Source organism: Panthera tigris, chromosome B4 (genome assembly GCF_018350195.1).
Source record: "Panthera tigris isolate Pti1 chromosome B4, P.tigris_Pti1_mat1.1, whole genome shotgun sequence".
NCBI classification, from domain to species: domain Eukaryota; kingdom Metazoa; phylum Chordata; class Mammalia; order Carnivora; family Felidae; genus Panthera; species Panthera tigris.
In genome coordinates this window covers 84,901,501-84,923,102 of record NC_056666.1, presented here as the reverse complement: position 1 = coordinate 84,923,102, position 21,602 = coordinate 84,901,501, and the positions used below count along the sequence as shown (strand labels likewise).

The following is a 21,602-nucleotide window of genomic DNA, read 5'->3' as shown; positions in this document are numbered from 1 at the left end:
GATAGCAAAATTCAAAATATATGACAAAAGAGATGCATTTAAAAAGACCTCATAAAGGGCACCTGGGTGGCTTAGTTGAGCGTCCAACTTCAGCTCAGGTCATGAGCTCAGGGTTTGTGAGTTTGAGCCCCACATCAGGATTTTGGATCCTCTGTCTCCATCTCTCTGCCCCTTCCTGGTCCTGCTCTTTCTCTCTCTCTCTCAAAAATGAGTATTTATTTAAAAAAACAACAACAACACATAGGTCATAGTCTTGGGTGAGGTTGGTAAAAAATATATATATTTAACTATACTAGTTTGGAATAACACTTATTATAATATCTTACTATATAAAATGCTTTAAGTTAATCTTACACATTTAATTATTTGCCCTAATTTTGGGGTTTATGTCTGCTTTGAAAAATAGATTAATTTTAACTCATACACAACCAATTCAAATATGGTTATTTTAAGTAATAGAGTGAAATTGGAAGCTATATTTTTAGAGACCTTTCCTCTGTTTTTGTTTCCTTTTGTCTTGCTTTATATGATTTTGTTTTTAGTTATACCTAAATGAAATGATGAGGCTTTTGTATTGTAAAGAGGATACCCAGAGATGGTCTCCATGTATCAGTTTAGATATACATTACATTTTCTCACTACCAATTACCCATGTAAATAACACTTCTTGTTACCTCTTAAATTACAAGTAAGCATCACTGATTAAGACACCTGACATTTTGACCTGTATTTTCTCATAATTCTATTGAGTAGCTATTGTCTCCATTTTGCAGACAATGAACTGAAAGCCAACCATGTCGGGTATCTTTCCTTACGTCTACCTGCTGCACTTGTTTCACTCTAGGACAAGGCGCTCAGAGTTAAGAACTGTACGCTTCCTACTATCTTCGTGTTACTCTGCAATCCTGAGCCACTGGCAGTGTGCACGTTGCCGCCCTTTTTCCACCCTACTATCTATTTTGCCTGTTCCAATTCTGCTTTGCTTCTTGTCACTTGCCTAGGCTTTCTGCCTTCCACCCATTTCAGCTCTGTACTTCCCAGGAGACTTCAGGAGACATTCAGTTGGTAATTGCCAAACTAGGAAGAGGAAACAAAAGCTGGAGCCCACGGAAAATTAACCATCCAGTGCATTCAGGAAATGGTATCAAGAGTCAGGACTATAAGGCTTTGAAGGGAAGGGCTGTGCAACTCTTAGAAACCTAACCAAGTTGTCAGTTGTTTCTTTTACTACACACTTAGCAATGGATTTGATTGACAATTTTATTTTTTCTTCATCATTATTTGTCCTGGTCTAGTCATGTTTGCCCTGCGTCTCTGAAAGCAAAATATACTCCCTTCCCACTAACTTTGGACATGCTTTGTCAATGCGATATAAAGCAGTAAGAGTCACCTTAAAATATGTTTGCATCTTTTGACACTATGCCTATAGTCCTTACTTCTAATATGAAAACATGTCCCTAGATCCCTGATGTTTGAAGGTTAGCCAGGAGCCAACCGGCGCTAGTGCTGACCCATATTTCCAAGTAGCATGAATAAGAAATAAATATCTATTGTCATAAGCCTTAACATATTAGAGCTGTTTGACAGAACAACAAAATTTGAGGTGGTGTGTGTAAAACAAAATCCTAAAATGTGTGGCATTGGTTTTAGGGATAGGCCGATGGTTGTGAGGAAGGACCCTGTTAGAAGAGATTAGAAAAATGACAATTTATGTTAAGCAGAGGCAAAATATTTGGTAAAACTATTTGTCTGTGGCGTCTTGGAAGGCAGAAAATGCACACAGGGCAGTTGGCATTTTGGGACAAGAGATTTAGATAAAGAACGTTGGTATCATGAGTTGGTTTTAACTAGCTACATTTAATAAGTACTAGCAGAGGCAATAAGGTCATAATAGATTTGATCTGCTTGCAAGCAAGGGTGGAAAGGAAAAAGGGACAATCCATGTATTACAGGGAATTGGAGGGTTGTAAGACACATTTCCATCCCCTATAGATAGCCTGGTAAAAGATTCTCAAATTAAGACACTGCCTCAATGCAAAAACTGAATCAAAAGGTCATGGGAAAAGGCCAAACCAAGGGTGCAGCCTTAGTGCTTTTTCTTAAAATCTCTTACTGGCTTGAGTCAGACACCAGTAAGTTCTTTCAGTTTAAAAAATAGTTGAGGGCAGGGGTGGAAAAGAAATGAATCGTTGGTCTCTGAAGGTCTAGTAACCTTAAATTGTCTCTCATTAAGTGTATTTAGAGAGGCATTGCTCATAAAAAACTGAGAATGTTCTTATTTGCACTAATTGGAATCAAATAATTTTAAAAACATTTTAAAGGGTTATATTATAAAATGTTGTCATCAGCCTGGATAGAATGGAATAGTGTCTGTTGGAAATATAAAATGATCAAGTGATTAAAATGACTCCTATATCCTGCATCTTGCTTTATGTGACATACAGAGATCTAACACTGGAAAATTTGAATACATAGATCACATTAAATGTCACTAAAGTGCTGTAACCCTTTGAGCAAGTGGCATTCACACTGGCTCTTAGTTTCCTTATTTGTAAAAAGACAGCAGGATTAAGCGTTCTCTGAGGTCCCTTTCAGCTTATATTTGATTCTATGACACAAAAATAGTCCTATTTTACAGACTCTCTTAGCTTGTGAAATACAAATTTCTTTCTCTCCGAAAATAAGTAATGAACAGATAGACATTATTTGAGCAAGTTTTCCAAGATTCCAAAAACTTGGAAATGAGAAAAGTTCTTTTGAAAGAATCCTCTGAAGGAATTTCATTATATAAGGGGACTGGGCCACATACTTAAATACAAGAAGGCTCCTACAGGACAAGTATTAGTTCCTTAAGTGTGCTTAGAATTTTATTCAATTCCCAAATCACAATTTAGTTTCCATAAAAATTATTATATGAGATCCTCAGAGGACCTGGTTGGTATGTGTTTGAATGGTTTTTCATGATCAGGATTAAAATATTGACGCATATTGCCATGTTCTTTAACAGAATATGTTCCCATAAAAGCAGGACAATTTGGTTCAGTGTTGCAAATAAATCACGTGAAGGCATCTTTCCAAAACAGAGTGAAAACAGCACCTTGCACATGATATATTCAAAGTGTTTTAAAAACTATGTAATATTTCAATTCATACACTATATATTTTTAGTTCCCAAATTTGCCCAATTTATATATCCCTAAATAAAAAAAAAATGTACTATACAACTACCAAAAGGGAATCAGGTCATCATATTATTGTTCAGTAAAAATAACATGTTCGATAGAATTTTAAACAGTCACTGAAGATATCATTAATAATGCATAAGAATTGACTATTTACAAACATTCCAAAAGGTATCCCTCTTGTCTAATTTATATATAAATTTTATGAAACTGACATCAGTGGGGACCGTTAACTGCAGTCATTTCTTATAAAAGATCAATAAAACCCAGCTGAAATAGGAGGCAGAGTCGAAGTGATTACTTTCATCCCATTTTATGACATTCTCAAGAATCACTCTAAAGATCCTCTCAGGAAACTTCCCTGTAAAGCCCCACAGAATCCACAATTTTAAGCCCTCGTATTTAAAATCTGATGTTATTGTTATGTGATATGCACTGAACACTGATAATGAAGTTGATGCTGACTGGAACAAAAATGAACCCAAAGTTAAATAGAACCTAGATGAGAGCTACAGGAGCCACTGAAAATAAATCCATTGGTTGGATCCCGCTTGTCACTTCTAGAAGGTCACCAGAAAGAAGCATCATCCCCAATGCAGAGAAAAGAAAATCGTCTCACTCCTTTTCTCCTTTCCTTACAGTACTAGTCAAGGCTGTGACTCCCACAAAAATACAGAAACAAATGCAGTCATCTGAGAACAGACGACACACTAGTACCACACAAAGTTAGAGTAATGAAATGATGAGAACCCTTTCATCTTTGCACGCTGTATCCATTTTTTCCCCTTAGCTTTCTCCTAAAAGCCTGGTGGCTTCACTCAGATTTTGCTGCCACCTGGGCAAGGATGATATCGATAATTCCAAGCAATTTGAGGTCAATTTAATTTCTCTACCTTTAATCAATTTTTATTAGTTTAATTTTGTTTCCACCTTGCTGTTCCCTTGTAGATCCTGGCATCCACCCATCTTCTCAAGAGACTGTCCTGCCTGACTGGGTACCATTCTGTTCCAGGCGATTCACTCCTATTTGTTCTGAATTTGCCTCAGCCAGGGAAGAGCTCCCCCACCCTGAGGCTTTCTTTACACTCCTTGCTGCTTTACAAGACAGCGCTAAGCTTTCTCTTTTAGTTTGCTCGTCCAACACATCCCAGCCTGACTGACAGCAAGACAAGCAGCTGAGGTAGGAACTACAGGCTGCTACCGTTTCTCCCTAGAACTTTCCAAACCTGGGGACAGCAGAAAGGGAATTCCTATCTTTAACCTCCACTGCAAACAAACCTTCTCTTCCTGTTCTGTTCTGGACAAAAAGACATCCTTCGCTTTTCTCATGCTAATTCATTTATTTATCATTGTTAAGGAAATCTCTCTGACCTTTCTAAGGGCTTTGGAAACAATAATTTCCATGCGTTATTTTTAATTTTTAATGTATTTGTCTATTCTGGTTCTTTCCTTTACCCTGTGTTTACCTCTTCAAGCCTAAAAAGAACAGGAAAGCATAACTTACTCCAGTTACCATTTTTTTCCTGAGCTTTCATTATATTTCTCTCATCTTTACCTCAAAACTTCATGCAAGAGACATCTTCCCTTAAAACCTCTATTTTCTCACCATCTACTCGTAATTCCTTGCTTGGAACCTTTCACTTGCAAGCTTTGCTGAATAAATTTTCTCTTAAAAACGAGCTATGACTTCCTAATCTCCAAAACCACTGGCGCTCATTTCAGAATTTTCTATGGTATTTAACAATATTTAATTGTACTTTGTACTTGAGACTTTGGTTTCTATCTCACTCCTTCACTCTACCTCCTTCCATGACTAGTTTTCCTCTTCAGGTCCAACTATGTGGGTTCTCATAAAGGTCATATTGTTGATTCTCTTTTTCCTTTACCTACTCTCCATAATAGCATCTACCTCTAAAAATTCAGTTACCACTTTTACACGTGAGGTAGCAATTCTCTATCCCTTGTGGCTATGTTTTTCCTAACTTATAGTTCTTTATTTCGTACTACTCCCTAGACATTTTCAAAAGGATATGCCACTGAAATGTTAAATTCCCCTAAGTCTGTTAATTGTAGTAACAGTCAGGTCCTAGGCTGTAAATCCATAAGTCCTTCCTTACGCATGGATACTTTTCTTTAATAGCTCTTGAATGCATCTTTCTTTTAATTTCTCTTTGACCAGTATGGTTCACACTCCTGTTCATCTCACATTGTCTCCTAAGGGACTGTCCCATCTTCAATTTCCCATGCTTGCCTCCTATAACCTCTTCACACAGCCAGCCTCCCTTTGATGTTCCCCAGCAGGATTAACCTTCCAACAGTACCCTCAGATCGGGTTACTGCATCACTCAAAAACTTCAGTGGTACCGCAGAGTACAAGGCATTGCAATATTTGACTATACTAAATCTTTCTTGCTCATTCTTATCATTCAAGTTTTAAATTTGCATAATACTCTATATATTACATAAAATACCTGTCCCACGAGATGTTTACATATAAGTAATCAGGTAGATTTGAGGAATTCTCTGCTAAATGATGTGTTTATTTCACAGTTTCTCAGTCTTCACTGTTAATATGCATTTTGGTTTGCTTTAGTTATAGGATACAAAGCTCCCAGACTTGTTTTAGGGCAGAAAGGGGCTTTTTCCCCCCAAGAAGTCTACCTTCCCTTCATTTACTCAATCCTCCTACATAGTCACATGATGAAATAATGCCCATCCTTCCACACAAATAAACGATGCCTTTTAAAATAAAATCATGGAAGTCTTTCTAATAACTTATGAGAAGGGAAAATCTACCTTCTCTAAACTCTGAAAGCCATTTTATTACACTATGCCATATCTTATTTTGAAATTATTCACGTCTATCCTCCATCCTGGACTGTAAGTATCTTGAGACCATGAATCATGAATAAATCATATTATATTCTCTATAGTACCTACCACGTAACCTCAGATTAAGTAAATAACTTCATTCCAGGATATATAAAACTTGACACAGGTTGTTTTTGTGTTTTAGAGTACTTCACTTCTTATAGTCCTTTCGAATGAAGAAATTTATGTACATTCAATTATATAAGCTGGCACTTAGTAATAACATAAAAATCCTAACATGGAGTTTGTTACTCATACAATCCTAAAATAGACATTGGTGCTAGAATCATTATCTGCAGATAATGACAAAATTTACTCAATGTATTTAGTTTCAATGGCTCAATTTATTTCAGTAAATGGGGTCGGGGATTCACACAGAACTAAATGAAACTAGGTAAATTTTGGTCTCACAGAAAACTTTTTTTAATTAAAAAAATTTTTAATGTTTATTTATTTTTGAGAGAGAGAGTGTGAGCAGGGGAAAGGCAGAGAGAGGGGGAGACAGCGAATCCCAAGCAGGCCCTACACTGTTAGTGCAGAGCCCGATGTGAGGCTCAAACCCACGAACCATGAGATCATGACCTGAGCTGAAATCAAGAGTCGGAAGCTTAACCGACTGAGCCACGGAGGCGTCCCTCACAGAAAACTTTGTAAAAGCCAGTCAGATTCTAGTCAAACTAATTAGAATTTCTAGTTTCACCCAGTTCCTTTGGGGTCAAACATGTAAAATGTATTACCAAGGACCGTGGGGAATAAAGCTGTATCATGGGATTCCTAGAGGCTCATAATTCTACCTGGTTCTAAGCTGACCCATCAAAGTGATGGAAATAAATATGCCTTTGAATCTAGCCCTTTCTTGAGAGGAGTTCAGACTGACTAAGCCATGCTCCTTTGGGACCTAAGGAAAAATGTCCTGAATGACACAGATGCCATCTATGTCTAGAGCTGACTCTCTCAAAAGAACCTGTAATAGAGATCCCCATCCAAATAAAAGACTAAGACATGCTGTAGGTTGAATCACTATTTAAAATATTATGTTCAGTAACACCTGACCTTAAAAGGGGCTACAAAATGAGAAACACTCTTCATCTCTCTTCATTCATAACCATGCTTATACCTCTCTCTCATTACTATGCATCTCCTGGTAAACCAGGAGATTACAGCAGATTCGCTGGTTACAAAAAATGTTATGAACAACTTTTCTACAATTTTTGGAGCAGTTCTAATTTTAAGAAAATGTTTGTAATGAGGTATGGAGACTTCTAGATTCAAAGGAGAACAATATGTTTATACAGACGATTGTTCTGATGCAGGTAAAATTGAGGTTCCAAACTATGCTCATAGAGCTAGTGAGCTGAAGATGATTCTAGGAATCTATTTGCACGAATTAACAATTCTGTTTTGTTGTTGTTGTTGCTGCTGTTGTTATTGTTGTTGTTTTGTTTTGCTATGTGGCTAAAGGCAGAGAGAAGAGTGCATGGAGGCCCAGGAGAGAGTAAAATAATCCAGTAAACAAGATGTATGGCATAGTACCCATGCTCAGTCTGCAGATTCTAATGGACAGAGAGTTTAGGGACAGAACCTCAAGAAAACTGTTTTCCCAAAAGACTTTGAAGGTCTGTACACATTGATGTTTTAACATTCAGAAGATAAAGTTTGGTATATTCAGAAGTTTTAAGATTCAGAAGATAAAGTTTGGCCAGCTTCAGGCCCTCAGTAGTCAATTACTTTTGGAGCATCAGAAGACAAGGTCTTTTCCATTGGCAATGTTTCGTTTTTCTTGTTGTTGTTTTCACTGAGGGCATTACTGGTGAGAAGCAGTAGTGGAAAACCTCATCTGATCTCTTTCTGATCTCATGTGATTCCCAGAAATGTTTGATGGAAGATTTTTCAGAGAATTCAAAGTCCTTATAAAAAAGTAAAAGGTGAAGAGTCAGAAGAACTGGGATCATTAATATCAACCTGACTCCATATTCAGTTAATATTCAAGAAGTATGAATTGAAAGCCTACTGTATGCCAAGTGCAGTGGCTACAGTGCTGAACAAAACAAATCCCCACCCGTGGTTGCATATTTTAGTGGAGGAGAGAGGCAAAAAGAATGTTATAAATATAGACAAGATAATAACAGACTGATACCATGTAAAAAGGAAAATAAACAGGGTATAATGATAGAGATTCATCATTCACGGGTGGGATAAACAAACAAACAAACAAACAAACAAAAAACAAGCTTGCAAATAAAGTAGCCAGGGGAAGTAAAGGAAGTAAAATGTGGAGGAATTTTTATTTCACTTCCTTCTAAATAGAAGTTGAAGAACCTTCTCTCCCTGACTTCTTCTCAATCCAAAACTTAATTGCAATCAAGATAACTCATCCTCAGTCTAAGAGAAATAAGACTAGATATAATCCCTATGAAGTTCAAAGTTGTTTTTCAAATATAGTTAACCGTTTGTTTTCTGGAAAACATTATATTGGAAAATGCCCCCATTTTCTGTGATATTCAGCCCCAGGGCTCTTGGATGCTCTAAGGATCAATTCACCGCCTGCTTCATTCTTTCTTGGCTATGGGTCCCAGGAACTCAGCCTGTTTTCTAGTCTTCTTGTCTGTTGCCTCTCTGTCTTTTTTTAAATTCTACTCTTGTAGTCTTGACTGGAAAGTGGGATAGTTTCCCTAAATCTTTCATTTCTTGACAGTCCTAAAGTTAGACAGAAAACTCCTTTGTTTTGGGGGTTATTATGAATCATCACTGTGGGGAAATACACGGGGATAGTAAAAATGATAAATATGGTAAGTTTTACAGCTTAGAGTATTAACTGTGCTGGTCTTTAGAGATTTTGCCTGTCTCTGAGATGATAATTAAAGTGGAAAATGAATCTCTATCCTGAGTTCTCATTCCTGGAGATAAGCCTTGCAAGTCTCTTCCTTCATTCTAATTGTCTGCCCTCATGACGAAATCAAGACAGAACATTGTGTTTTCATATCTTCTTGTTTCCTGTGGTGATACATTCATTCACTCACTTAACATATACTGGGTATCTCATTTTATGCAAGGCATTAGAAATATAAAGATGACCAGGACACAAAATATTGTCTCTGACCTATGAAATAACTCCATCTAGGAGGTGAATTATGAAGTAGATGGTTACAACAGAGTATGATATTTTTTTTCCGTTTCTTTTTTTTTATTTTTATTTTTTCAATATATGAAATTTATTGTCAAATTGGTTTCCATACAACACCCAGTGCTCACCCCAAAAGGTGTCCTCCTCGATACCCATCACCCACCCTCCCCTCCCTCCCACCCCCCATCAACCCTCAGTTTGTTCTCAGTTTTTAACAGTCTCTTATGCTTTGGCTCTCTCCCACTCTAACCTCTTTTTTTTTCCTTCCCCTCCCCCATGGGTTTCTGTTAAGTTTCTCAGGATCCATATAAGAGTGAAACCATATGGTATCTGTCTTTCTCTGTATGGCTTATTTCACTTAGCATAACACTCTCCAGTTCCATCCATGTTGCTACAAAGGGCCATATTTCATTCTTTCTCATTGCCACGTAGTACTCCATTGTGTATATAAGCCACAATTTCTTTATCCATTCATCCGTTGATGGATATTTAGGCTCTTTCCATATTGCTGAGAGTGCTGCTATAAACATTGGGGTACAAGTGCCCCTATGCATCAGTACTCCTGTATCCCTTGGGTAAATTCCTAGCAGTGCTATTACTGGGTCATAGGGTAGGTCTATTCAGAGTATGATAAACATAATTAAATGGGTAAATTCAGATTTCTATGGAGAAAGATGAGGAAAACTGAGACCACATACTGAAGTTAAGGAATTATCTCAAGAGTAGTTGAAGTCACAATGACCTGGGTAAGCTGACTCTTGAAATATAAATGGGATCCACTACTGGGATGGACTGGGGCCTGGTGGGATAGGGAGTGGTAACAGATGACAAGAAAATATATCAGTTGGTATGTCCCAGAAATAAAAGACAGCATGACATCATGATGTAGTTGGAGAGAAATTAGGTGAAAGGGCATATATTCTATTCATCTTAGAGTTTGGGGACTTACATTCTGCTTTTTGAGAAAGGGGATGATTTAGTTAGTTACCATTTTAGAAAATAATCCTAGATATAGAGTAGAGAAGAAGATGATTGAAGAGATGGTTTAACAAAGTAGTTAAATTCTATTGTAGTAATCTAGAAAAGACATGAGAAAACAGTATCCAGGGAGACAGAAGGGCAGATTTATTAAAAATAATAGCTATAATAATTTAATGGATATACAACATAAAAAAGGTAAATTATGACATTAAAGACACAAACTGTGAAAAGAAGGGGAGTAAAGAGTAGAGTTCTTACATGCAATTGAAGTTAGGTTGTTATCAGCATAAAATAGACCATTATATCTATAAAATGTTTTATGTTAGCCTGATGGTAACCACAGAGCAAAAACCGATAGAAGATACACAAAAGATAAAGAGAAGGAAATTAAAGCATACCATTAAGAAAACTCACCAATTCATAAAAGAAGACAGCAAGAAATGAAAAGAAAAAATAATGGAGCTATAGAATAGTTAAAACAATAAAATGACATTAGTAATGGTATCAATAATTATTTTAAATGTATGGATTAAATTCTTAGTCAAAAGTCATGGAGTCACCAAAACCAAATGGAAAAAAAAAGAAAAAAAATATATGCTACTTATAAGAGACTCACTTCAGTTTTAAGGATCCACATAGGCTTAGAGTGAAGGAATGGAAAAAGATTTCCATACAAATGTAAATCTAAAGAAATTGGAGTGCTGTATTTACAGCACTCAAAATATATTTTAAGTCAAAAACTCTAGGAAGAGAAAAAATCATATAATGGTAAAATGGTCGATTCATCAAGAGGATATAACAATTATAAATACATATATGAGGCCAAAAATGGACCCCCTAACTGCAGTAAGCAAACACTAACAGATCTAAAGAGGAGAAAAAGACAGTAATATAATAATATTAGAGGATTTCAATACCCAACTTTCAACAATGGATAGATCATCCAGACAGAAAATCAATCAGGAAACACTGGACTTGAAATATACTTTATCCAAATGGACCAAACAGCATATACAAAGCATTCCACTCAACAGCAACAGAATCCACATTCTTCTCAATTGCACACAGAACATTCTTTAGGGTAGATCATACGTTAGGTGACAAAACAAGTACTAAAAAATTTAAGAAGACTGAAATCATACCAAGTATTTTTTTCAACCAGAATAGAATTAAACTAGAAAGCAACAACTGGAAAAAAATTGGAAAATTCACCAACATGTGGCAATTAAAGAATATATTTCTGAAGAGCCAACGAGTCAAAGAAGAAATAAAAACATTATCTTGTGGGGTGTCTGGGTGGCTCAGTTGGTTAAGCATCCAACTCTTGATTTTGGCTCAGGTTATCTCATCATTCATGGGATTGAGCCTGCACAGACAGTGTAGACCCTACTTGGGATTCTCTCTCCCTCTGCCCCACCTCTGCTCATACACTCTCTCTCTCAAAATAAATAAATAAACTTAAATTTTTTTTTTTTAATATCTTGAAACAAACAACAACAACAACAAAATGGAAACACAACATGCCAAAACTTATGGGAAGTAGCAAAAGTAATTCCAAGAGGGAAGTTTATGGCAATAAACATCGACCTTGAGAAAAAAGAAAGATCTGAAATGAAATCACTTTAAACCTCAAGGAACTAAAAGAAGAAGAACAAATAAGCCCAAAGTTAGCAGAAGGAAAGAAATAACAAAGATTGGGTCAGAAATAAGTTAGAGACCAGAAAAATTAGAAAAGATCAATGAAACTAAAAGCTGGTTTATTTGAAAAGATAAAAAAACTGAAAAATCTTTGGCTAGACTAGGATAGGAAAAAAAGAACATTCAAATAAATTACATCAGAAATGCAAGAAGAGACATTACCACTGATAGCATGGAAATACAAAGGATCATGACACCGCTATGAAAAGTTATATGCCAACAAATAGGATAAACTAGAAGAAACATACAACCTAATATGACTGAATCTTGAGGAAAGAGAAAATCTGAACAGATTAATGACAATTAAGGTGATTGATTCAGTAATCAAAACTTCCCAACAACAAAAAGGCCAGGACAAGATGATTTGAGTACTGAATTCTAACAAATATTTAAAAAGAATGAATGCCAATCCTTCCCAAATGCTTCCAAAATGTTAAAAAAAAAAGGGGGGGGGGTTGGGTGGGGAAACACTCCCAAACTTATTCTATGAAACCAGCATCACCCTGATGCCAAAGTAAGATGAGGACACTATAAGAAAATAAAATTAAACATCAAATTCCCTGATGAACATAGATGTAAATATTTGCAACAAAACATTAGCAAACAAATACAATAGCACACACCATGAACAAGTGGGATTTATCCCTAGCATGCAAGGATAGTTCAGTATACACAGATCAATAAATCTGATACACCACATAAAGAGAATGAAATATAAAAATCACATGATCTTCGCAGTAGATGTAGAAAAAGCATTTAACAAAATTCAACATCTTTGCATGATAAAAACTCTCAAGAAATTAGGAATAGAATGAATGTACTTCAACATAATAAAGACCATATATGATAATCCCAGAGCTAATGTGATATTCAACAGAGGAAAATTGAAAGCTTCCTCTAGGACCAGAAACAATACAATGATATCCACTCTCGCCACTTAGATTCAACAGTACCAGAAGTCCTTGCCAGAGCTATTAGGCAAGAAAAAGAAATAAAAGGCATCCATATTAGAAAGAAAGAAGTAAAACTATTTCTATTTTCAGATGATATGAATTTATACATAGAAAATCCTAAATAATTCATCCAAAAAACTTAAAATTAATCAAGATTCAAATTCAATACACAGAAATCAGTTGTTATTTCTATACGCTACTAGTAAACTATCTGAAAAAGAAATTAAGAACAAAATCCCATTTACATCAAAACAATCAAATACTTAGGAGTAAATTAAACCAAGGAGGTGAAAGATCAGTGCACTAAAAACTATAAGACTTTGATGAAAGAAATTGAAGAAGACAGAAATAAGTGAAAACATATCTGCAGTAAATAAAAAGAATTAATAATTTTAAAGCAACCTAAACACTCACTGCAATCCCTATCAAGATACCAATGGCATTTTTTTTAATATATAGAAAATTCCAATCCTAAAATTCATATGGAACCACCCTGACTGGCCAAGGCAATCTTGAGAAAAAAGAACTAACCTGAAGGCATCATACTTCTGATTTCAAACTGTAAAACAAAGCTAGCATAATCAAAACATTATGGTATAATCATAAAATAGACACATAAATCAATTATAACAGAGTCACAAACCCAGAAATAAATCCACAGATATATGGTCACTAATATTTGACAAGGAAGCCAAGTACACTGAATGGAAAAAGGATAGCTTTTTCAATAAATAGTTTTGGGATAATTGGATTATCACATGCAAAGGAATGAGACTGGGCCTCTATCTTACACCACTCACAAAAAATAACCTGAAACTGATTAAAAACTTAAAACATAAGAATGAAATCCTAAAACTCTTAGAAGAAATCACAGGGGAAAATCTCCTTGAATTGGTCTTCACAATTACTTTTGGGATATGACACTAAAGCACAGCAAACAAAAACAAAAAATAAAAGTAGGACTACACCAAACTAAATTAAAAAATCAATAAAATAAAAATTCAACCTATAAAACTGGAGAAAATATTTGCAAACCATCTCTATAAAAAGGGTTAATTAATATCTTGTATATACAGAACTCATATAGCTCAAAAGCAAAAAACAAACAAACAAAAAAATAAAAAACCACATTCCAATTAAAAATTTGGCAGAGGACCTGAATAGACATTTTCCCCAATAAGGCATACAAATGGCCAACAGATATATGAAAAGATACTCAATATCACTAATCCTTGTGGCAATGCAAAACAAAACCACAATGAGATATCACATAACACCTGTTAGAAGGACTATTGTTTTCATTATGTTTTCTAAGTTTTTTTAATTGAAGTGTCATTAACATGCAGAGTTATATTAGCTTCAAGTGTGTAAAGTAACAATTCAACAATTCTATACTCAGAGCTCATCAAGATAAGTGTACTCTTAATCCCCTTTATCTGTTCCACCCATTCCCCCCACTTATGGCCCCTCTGGTAACCACCAGTTTGTATTTAAGAGTCTGTATTTTGTCTCTTTTTTCTTTGTTCATTTGTTTTGTTTCTTAAGTTCCACACTGAGTGAAATAATATGGTATTTCTGTTTCTGTTAGCATTATACCCTCTAGTTCCATCCATGTTGTTGTAAATGGCAAGATCTCATTCTTTTTTATGCCTGAGTAATAATCCATTGAATATATATACCATATCTTTATCCATTCATCTATGGATGAACACTTGGTTGCTTTCATATCTTGGCTATTGTAAATAATGCTGCAATAAACATAAGGATGCATAAAGATGGCCAATAGATACATGGAAAGATGCTCAACATCACTAACCATCAGGGAAATGCAAACCAAAGCCACAATGAAATACCACCTTATACCGGTCAGGTAGGCTAAAATAAACAAATTTAAAAATTTAAAAAAATAAAAAAAAAGAAGGAACAACAGTGTTAGCAAGGATGTGGAGAAAAGGGAACCCTTCTGCACTGTTGGCGGGAATGCAAACTTGTGCAACCACTATGGAAAACATTATGGAGTATTGTCAAAAATTTTAAAATAGAATCACCATATGATTCAGTAATTCCACTACTGGATATTTACCCAAAGAAAACAAACAAACAAAATAGTAATTCAAAAGATATATGTACTCCTATGTTTATTGCAGCATTATTTACAATAGTCAAGATATAGAAGGCAAATTATTAACAAGAGAAGAATGAGCAAAGATGCAGAGGAAAGGGAACCTTGGTGTACTGGTGGCAGGAATATAAATCAGTAAAGCTACTATGGAAAACAGCAAGGAGATTCCTCAAAAAATTAAAAATGGAATTATCGTAAGATCCAGCAATACCAATTCTGGGTATATATCCAAAGGGAATAAAATCACTATCTCGAGGAGATATCTGCTCCCCCATGTTCACTGCAGCATCTATTCACAATAGGCAAGACATGGAAACAACCTAAGTGGTGTCTATTGATGGTTAAATGAATAAACAAAATGTGAGATATACAACACGTGTGTGTGTGTGTGTGTGTGTGTGTGTGTGTGTGTGTGTATATATATATACACAAACACAAATATATACAGACAGATAATGAAATACTATTCAATCATTTAAAAAAGGGGGGGGGTGCCTGGGTGGCTCAGTGGGTTAAGTGTCCGACTTCAGCTCAGGTCATGATCTCGTGGTCCATGGGTTTGAGCCCCACGTCGGGCTACGTGCTGACAGCTCGAAGCCTGGAGTCTGCTTCGGATTCTATGTCTCCCTCTCTCCCTCTGCCCCTCCCCCAGTCACCCTCTGTCTGTCTGTCTCTCCCTTAAAAATAAATAAACATTAAAAAATTGAAAAAACAAGAAAAAGAAAATTCTGCTACTGATGCCAACATGGATGGATCTTGAGGGCATTATGCTAAGTGAAATAAATCAAAGAAAAAAAAAGACTGTATGATCTCACATATGTAGAATCTAAAAACAGTGAACTCATAGAAACAGAGAGTAGAATGGTGGCTGCTAGAGGTTGAGGGGTGTGGGAATTGGGGAGATGTTAAATAAGAGTACTAATGTCCACTGATAAGATGAATAAGTTCTGGGGATTTAATATAGAGCACAGACTATAGTTAACAAAACTTTATTATATACTTCAGAGTTACTAACAGAATAGATATTAAATATTCCCACCACAAAATAAAAATGGTAATTATATGAGGTGATGGAGGTGTAACCTACCCCTATTGTGGTAATCATTTTACCATATTTAAATGTATCAAATCATCACATTGTAGCAGCGCCTGGGTGGTTCAGTTGGTTAAGTGTTGGACTCTTGATTTCGGCTCAGGTGATGACCTCATGGTTTGTGAGGTGGAGCCCTGTGTCCAACTCCACGCTGACAGAGTGTGGAGCAGGCTTGGAATTCTCCCTCTCACTCTCTCTATGCCCCTCCCCTGCTCTCTCTCAAAATAAATAAACTTAAAAAAAATCACATTTTACATCTAACACATCTTACACAACAACTAACACAATGTTATATCTCAATAAATCTGAGAAACACACACACACAGTGGATCAATACAAAGTTTAGAATAACTGTTACCTCCTTTGGGAGCAGGTTGGAGAGGAAACAGGAGGGGAATAAAGTCATTTCAAGGGATGTTTCTAGTAAATTCTCCAGCTGAATGGTAGGTTTCTGGATATTTATCATATCAATATGCATTCTAATTTATGTAAATGTTACTTAAAATGTTTTGTATTTATCACATATGTTTCAGTGATAAAGAAAATACATAGTAATAGTAGTGTTATTTTATTTTCTTAGTAGATGAGAAAACTATAGCAAATGTGTATTATTTTCCTTCCTTCCATTTCTTGCATTTTGTTTCCTTTTCAATGTGACACACTTAATTCTTTAAAAAAATAAATTTATAACGTTATAATAGTACAAAGTACCCTTGAGAAGAAAGAGAAAAATGATTTGTTAGTTTTCTGTTTTCCAGAAATTACAAGTTCAGTTAGTGAGGGCTGCACCTAATTATCTATGATTGTTTTTCAAGTACATTTGCTGTACTCAAATAGATAATTGTAGCAAAAATCCAATAACTAGTAAACAGATTTTTTCATATAAGTATTAGGTTTACTGCTAGGTACAAATTAAAAAAAAAAAATCTCAGGAGCTACTTGCCATTTAAAAAGAAGAGCAGGACCATGTCAGCATAATTAAAAACACAATGAAACTTTACTTTTTTAAAAATAAAGCTTTAATTTAAAATGATTAGATTATTTAAAATGCACATGTCCTCAATATAAAAGAAATTGAATTTTTTATCCAATTAGTGAAAGCGCATAGTCAAAATACTAAAAAATGAGGTAAATTGTTTTTTACCTAGAAGCATAATAAATCAGAAGCAAACTCTGTCAAATGTTAGTCATTGAGAACATCAATCTGTACAATGACTCTGCTGTCAACTTCAGGTTTGAGGCTTAATCATTTTAGAAGCAAGAAAGCCATGAGTCATATTTTATCCAGGAGGCACTTGAGAACACAATATTCATGCTGTTACCCTCATAAATTTCTTGACAATTTGCCTCAAGGTCAATTGGCAATGAAATAATAGAAATTTTAAATTTTGAACAGATTATGTGAAGGTGGATTTAATGAATATGTAGCCTGCACTGTCATTTGGTCTCATGTACATATACTTTGGAAGATACCAGATAGCCTGCAAAACTAGTAAAACACACAATAGTCCTGAAGTATACTTAACAGGTAATCACATGGCATATAAGCACTGAATAACATCAGAATGTGTGACTCCAAATCATTTTTTCTAAAGGGTTAGCTTTTGGAGTTTTTAAAGAATGTTTCATATGCAAAGAAACATAATTCATTAATTTATGATACCTACATAAATTTTATTACGTCATGCATCATATTTATTTAAAGACCATGATGCAAAATGGTAATAAGGCAAAATTGCCTACTAAATATTCCCCTCTCTATATCCACCTCTCTAAATAGTTCCCTTTCACATTTACTCTTGGCTTGGCCATGTGACTTACTGTGTATGTATTAGTCTGTACAGGCTGTCCCAATAAAATATCATAGGCTGGGTGGCTCAAACAGCAGAGTTATTTTTTCTGGAAGCCCAAGATCAGGGTGCCAGCATGGTCGAATTCTGGTGACAACCTTCTTTCTGGCTTGCAGAAAGCCACTTTCTATGTGCTCACATGGCCTTTTCTTAATGCATGTGTGCAAAGAGATATCAAGCTTTCTGATTTCTCTTTGTATAAGGGTAACAATTCCATCAGACCTCGTCCCCACCCTCATAACCCAGTTACTTCCCAAAGGCCCCATCTCCAAATACCATTACATTGGGAATGAGGAGTTTAATAAATGGACTGAAGCAGGGAACTCACAAGTATTCAGTCTGTAACATTATGGCCAATGGAACAACAGCAAATATGACACAGAGACTTCAAGACCATTTGTGCATTTGAGTCCCTCCTTTCTTCTTGTTTTCTGGACCCCCATCATCACTACCCGAGAAAGGAGTCTGAGGTAGCCCGCTGGGTAATAAGAGACACGTGGCCTTATTCCATCTTTGTTCTTGCTGATCCAGACTAACTTAGCTCATGAGTAAAATGACCTGAGAGCTGAGGATCAGTCTTACCACACTCTGAGACAATTATAATTGCAGATTACTACCACTCTCCCCACCTCACCGGGCCTTTCAAATACTAACACTATTCCTCCTTGGACACTGTGGCATGAATTAGTGATTCTTTAGTGGAATACCATTATTCCACATATTCCTCCTTGGACACTGTGACATGAATTAGTGATCGCCTTAAATAGTTCTACTATCAAACTTCTGCCAAAAGAAGCTTCCTTCATTCTAGCATTTGATTCACAAATATTTTCAAACTACATGGAAAGAGGTCAACAGGCTAAGATTAGGGACACAACCATGGAACAAGATGCAGCCCATGCATTCACACAGTATGTAATTCGTTGGGAGATAACAATAAAAAAGGGGCAGGGGCGCCTGGGTGGCTCAGAAAGTTAGGCATCCAACTTCAGCTCAGGTCATGATCTCATGGTTCGTGAGTTCGAGCCCCACATTGGGCTCTGTGCTAGCAGCTCGGGGCCTGGAGCCTGCTTTGGATTCTGTGACTCCCTCTCTCTCTGCCCCTCTCCTGCTCACACTCTGTCTTTCTCTGTCTCCCAAAAAATAAATAAATATTAAAAAAAAATTTAAAGGGGTGGGGAATAATACCCTGTGGCAGCTTTTCTCAACTGCAATGATCTGAACCAGCAAATATAGAAATGACTTCAGTGACTATTTTCTCAGTTGTCTCAAGTATGTTACATAAACAGTGTGTACCTCAGTGTATAGACAGTAAGTTAATTCAATCCATTCTAAGACTTATGGCATTAAGAGTAATTGTCTCATCAAACTCCAGTTGAGAAAAAAACAGTCTGTATCAATAACTATTGCACCAGGAAGTACAAACAAACCAGCCTGAAGAGATTATAAATACATTTTGGTTGAGCCTTTATTGACGAACATGAACAGTCAAGTGAAAAGAAAAGAGAAAAATAATCAAATAAGAATATTTTGGGGGCTCCTGGCTGGCTCAGTTGGAAGAGCATGCAACTCTTGATACCAGGGTTGTGAGTTCAAGTTGTGGGGCTCCAAGCCCCATGGTGGGCATGGAGACTATTTTAAAAAGGGGGCGGGAGGCGGGGATGCTTGGGTGGCTCAGTTAGTTGAGTGGCCAACTTCGGTTCAAGTGAGGATCTAATGGTTCGTGGGTTCGAGCCCCACATCATGCTCGCTGCTGTCAGCACAGAGACTACTTCACTTTGCATCCTCTGTCCCCCTCTCTCTGTCCCTCCCCTGCTTGCACTCTCTCTCAAAAATAAATAAACATTTAAAAAAATAAGTAAGAAAAACTAAAGAGTATTTCGCACAGAGTCTTGGGAGGAGAGATGCCAGTACACTTGTAAAACTAACAGATAAAATCGATTCCCTCTTTCTGATAGCTAACCAATGATGCCCCAGAAAACAGCATAGCAAAGTCCAATACAGACTAAAATTATAATCACTTGGAAGAACTAACACACCGAATGAGAAACACAGTTTCATCCTTATAAAGTGTTTCCGAAAGTAAGTTCAATGTAATGGATAAGAAATGGACGTTACGATTTTTTTCACTGTTGCTGATAGCCTCTTAGTCTACATAATTTTAACTTACACTAAGGAAAAGAAAGTGTATTGATTAAATGTTAATATAAAATGTTTTACTGCTAAGAACCACTAAGAACTACCAGTAGAAAAACAACAAGAACAGCAAAATAAAAACCCACATTTGCTGGCAACTTGCCTAGTCTTTAAGTAACAGTGCATCACTTTCCTGAATTAGGTTTAATTTTATTCAACGTTCTCGGATTCTTATCTTCAGTGTTTATTCTGTCTATGTTGATGACATGGTCTTACCAGACTATTTCAGAAGTAGCCTCAAGAAACAACGGACTCTATTGCCAATTACTGTCTGAAAGAATAGCTCAGTATTAATTACACCAAACCTAACTCATCGTTTTTGGTAGCTATTCTTCTACAGGTATAAAATGCTAAAAATTCTATGCAACAGGTTAGCTTTATTATACATGGGAGTATTATATAGCAAAATCATCCTGACATGCTTATTACACTGCTCAAAATTCTAAATTTTATAAGAGCCTTGTAAGTTATTTTATGATAGAGGTGATAGAAATGGAAACTTCCTGCCTACAAAACATCCCAGGTCAGAGTCAACCCTTTTATGCTTCAGAGTGCAGAATTCTGTAACTTTATTAAAGCTTTAATTCAAATAGCTGACTAGATCCAAAACTGCATTTGAATTAAAGTCCTTGGACTACTATAAAGTACCCTTGCAGAACCATATTGATACAGAGATGGTACATTCTTCCCCTAGATAAGAATACAAGCAAGGCTCTGAGTTGTATATAACAATGCCATTTTCACAATCCATCGAATTAGAATACAAAGTGGATCTATCTTATTGCAATAGGTGATACAGAACTGCCAAACACTTCAGTCTTAATTATTTGCTACACAACTTTAGTCCAAAGTCAAGATCAAGATAATTCTGTAAATTTGCATTTGGATATAACACGTCTGCTGTAAGTACATGATGATGAAAAATAAAACCTGAAAAGAGAAAATCAAAGCAAATAACTAATCTAAATGAAGATGATGATGATGATGATGATGATGATAAGAAGAACAATAAACAAATAACAACAACAAGAAACATTTCCATTGACCAGAAGCACGATGTGGTAAAACATGAGTCTGCTGGAATCTGGAACCAAAGCGGTCAATGAAGCAAAAGTTCATCTTCTGTACAATAGAGGGGAGAACTTGAGCAAGTGTTCCATGCAACACCAGATATTAGACTTGCCCAATGATGTAAGCTGGGTGCCAGTCCAGGCCTGTCTTCTCCTCCTTCAATTCCTCCTGAGTGGAGGAAGAAAAAAGCAAACCGTTGCCCATCACAACCGGAACAATATTTCTTGACATTAGAGCCAATGGGACACAGGCAGAACTGGGCAACAAAAGTCAAACAAAGCTAGTCCATGGCTTACATGTAGATTGCTATAGATTTCAAACAAGCACAGGATGTTGAACAGTAGGAACTCTTCTCCATTTTGAGAAATGTTCATTGAAGTTCTGCATATCTTACAATCCTCAGTTCTCCTAGGTGAACATGTTTGTGCAGAAGACATGTAAAAAATGTTTATAGCTGTCTG

General features: G+C 36.0%; 1 protein-coding gene across 2 annotated transcripts in view; it reads right to left on the bottom strand.

Moving 5' to 3' along the window:
- Positions 1-21,602, bottom strand: part of SLC16A7 (solute carrier family 16 member 7) — a 185,938-nt gene that overhangs the window by 94,505 nt on the left and 69,831 nt on the right. The window contains exon 1 of one of the 2 annotated variants that reach the window (XM_042992653.1): positions 7,782-7,938. The exons of the other annotated variant lie outside the window; for it this stretch is intronic. The gene's annotated coding sequence lies outside the window, so the exon portion shown is untranslated. Of the gene's footprint in view, positions 1-7,781; positions 7,939-21,602 lie in introns of those variants that run through there. 2 annotated transcript variants of the gene reach the window in all.